This window comes from Humulus lupulus, chromosome 3, assembly GCF_963169125.1.
Source record: "Humulus lupulus chromosome 3, drHumLupu1.1, whole genome shotgun sequence".
In the NCBI taxonomy this organism is placed as follows: Eukaryota; Viridiplantae; Streptophyta; class Magnoliopsida; order Rosales; family Cannabaceae; genus Humulus; species Humulus lupulus.
This window is the reverse complement of record NC_084795.1, coordinates 31,898,285-31,901,418: the sequence shown is the minus strand read 5'-3', so window position 1 is coordinate 31,901,418 and position 3,134 is coordinate 31,898,285. Positions and strand designations below refer to the sequence as shown.

The following is a 3,134-nucleotide window of genomic DNA, read 5'->3' as shown; positions in this document are numbered from 1 at the left end:
CAAAACGAGTTTGGCATAAGTGCGCTACGCTCAATCGGGTAAGCATAACTATTGGTTATGAACTCATATGGACCTAAGGTTTTGTGTGAGTGTTTCACACATAAGGATAATGGGTCTAGCAGATGATTAAGTCGAAATTATTGAAGTGATAAGGTTTTCATAAGTCAAAAAGTGTAATGATAAGGTGAAATGTGTCAAATTTTGATACAATAAGGCCAAATCATTGAAAATAAATGATTGTCATCAACCTTATCACTTTCCACGACCAAGAATCTGAAAAACTGAGAGAAAATAAAACCAAAAACCATTTCTTGGCTGGCTTGAAGAGATTCTAAGGAGAGCCAAGTGAAATCAAAGCCAAAGAAGTGGATTAAGCTTAGTTCTGGCCTTTTTATGGTAAGTTCTTGTACTTGGAAGTTAAACCACGTTTTTGAATTTTGATGAGAGCTTATCTATGATGTTTTATCTTTTTTAAGATATTTCTTGGTGGTTTCCAAGTGGTTTAAGATTTATAAAAGCTAGAAGAGATTGTTTTCGCCGAAAAGTTGCCCGGTAAGTGAAATTGTGTTTTATGAGGTTTTTGTGGTTCTTGGAGTACAAACTGATTTTTAGTTATTTGATTGAGTTTATAAGAGGGTAGATATGTTTATAAATATTTGAATAGACGTGGAGACTCATTTAATTTGGGTGATGATCTTGGAAATTAGAATTTTATCAAAATCGGTATATGATAACTTTGTGATGAATTATGTTGGTATTTGAGATATGTGGTTATGACAAGTTATTTGATATTGATTACTGATTGATTTTGATATTTGGGGATAGCTAAAATTAAGGGGAAGCTCTGTCAAAATTTCTCCAAGTGTCTAAGATAAATCTAATGCTCAATCTAAGTGGTTTAAGACATTTTAGGCATGATTTGGATATGAAATTTGATATAATATTTTATGGATATTTTAAATGATAGTTCAATGCCTTACTGCCATCACTATGATGTGAAATTCATGCCATTGTCAGGATAAGCACATCAACACCTAAGACACCACTTGTTACACGGTGAAATATATTTAGGACAAAAGGTAAGTAAAGTACTCAACTACAACACAAGAATTACATGTTATGTGAAAGTATGCATTATATGAATATGTTGTGAGTAAGTGGTATTGACATACATTAACACTTCATTATAAATTTGTATGCATGGCATAATAGTGATACGGTGAATTATTGTATGATATAAGACCATGCATGATATTATGATGATTAATTATGTGATGCCTTGGCAAGTTTTATGCAACATAAAAGTAAGTTGTAATAAGAAGTTTAAGTTCAGTGCCACTGTTTTGAAAAGGCAAATGAGAATGTAAGTAAGTGTAAACGGAGGCCTATAGTTAAGCTCATAGTGGCAGCCCAATAATTTGGGCTAGGTTTTAGTGAACCAATTATATTGTTTGCCATGTTCCCATATTTATTTCTCCTCCATATGAGTTATTGTTATATGTATTGACACCACAATGTGTGGCCACCTTAACTCTTGAGCTCGACGGGGCAACAATGGAATAAGGATTTTAATGCGCCCTACTGTGGTGATGGGTAGCCGGAGGAGAACCCATGAGATTTTATATTATATGTGTAACAAGCCCTGCAGGTATTGGCCTATTCAAACATCGTGCACAATATTAAGGGGCCCAAAATTTAAAAAGAAGTTATATATGTCCATTAACATTGGGTAAACATTAGCATTGCATGCATTACTTTGTATACTGAGCTTTAGGCTCACAGTTTTCTTGTGTTGCAGGTAAAGAAAGAAATGAGTGAATGCCAAAGGAGAACTGAAGTATGGTCCTGACCCTAATTTGTACATATGAGCATATCGACATTTTGTGGGTTATTTCAGTTTATCAGTGTGTATGTTTGTAATAAAGTGTGAAGTTATATTTTGAAAACAAATTGGGTTATTTAATACTGATGTATAATGATAACTCTAAAAAATAAAGTTATTTTACCACTTTTTATGTGCTAATTGTTGCTTAATTCTTGAGTTTTTAATTGATTTATTAAGTTTTAAAGTAATTTTGAATTTATTAGGTTTATTTTAATTTTATAGATTTTTTTGTATTTTTATAGTTATTTTGTTGAAAAATGTTGTAGTTAATTATTTAAGTTGTTGTGTTAGGGAAATAAAAAAAAAATGTATGTTTTATTGAAACTAAATGTTAAATTAAATTAAGTTGTAATTAATATTTTCAAATAATTAATATGGTTTATTTTATAATTGAAAATATTTTATCATGACTTAATTTATATTATTTTGTGTAGGTAATATGTTGCATTTTTTGGGCTAGAAAAGAAGATAAATGAAAAGAATTAAAACTGAGATGATAAGGAAAAAGTGGCATTTCTGAAAGCTAGGCCCGAAGGCCCATCTGCCAGGCCCAATCTGCCCATCAACTGCCCTTGATTCACCATTCAGCACTCCACAAGATAGCTCCAGCCACTCCTCCCAACACCAGCTGTCGCCTCCAGCCTTTTCTCTGCTCTCACCAATTTTCCTTCAGCACCTCACGCCTGAAGCTCCAGCTGCCAACATCACACCAAGCTTTAGCCTTCATTCAGCCATCCTGGGCCCGCCCAAGCTTCCCGGCCCAACGCGCCTGCCCCATTCCTGCCTCACCCAGCTGCTGCCAAAACAAGACCTAGCCCATTTTTCCCCTTCCCAAATCAATCCCAACCACCCGGCCCAATCAGGCCCACCATGCCAGCTATCTCCAAGCTGCCAACACAGCCACCAAAATACCAAAAAAATCATATTTTTCTTCCCAATGTTTTTTTTCTTTTCACTTAAATATCAATTCACTCTTCCCTATTTTTTTTACCTAAGTAAACATTCCTAATTCATTTTTTACCCTAGTTTTTCACTAATCTTCCATCCAACCAAACATTACATCTTTCCAATACCCTTACACTTACTCTATTTATTTTAATCAATTTATTTATTTTAATTTGATTACTTTAATCTCCATATTTTGCCTATAAATAGAGTCTTGTAAGACCATTTGGGGGGGCTCTTCTTCATCTTTTCAACCTCTTCTACACTTCATATTTTTCTCTCTACCATTTTCATCTTTTGAAGA

General features: G+C 33.8%; 1 long non-coding RNA gene across 1 annotated transcript; it reads left to right on the top strand.

Moving 5' to 3' along the window:
- Window positions 1–291: 291 nt before the first annotated feature.
- Window positions 292–1,932, top strand: LOC133821040 (uncharacterized). The gene is made up of 3 exons (XR_009887277.1): window positions 292–396; window positions 477–552; window positions 1,799–1,932. It is a non-coding gene; the product is annotated as an uncharacterized LOC133821040 (long non-coding RNA).
- Window positions 1,933–3,134: the final 1,202 nt, after the last annotated feature.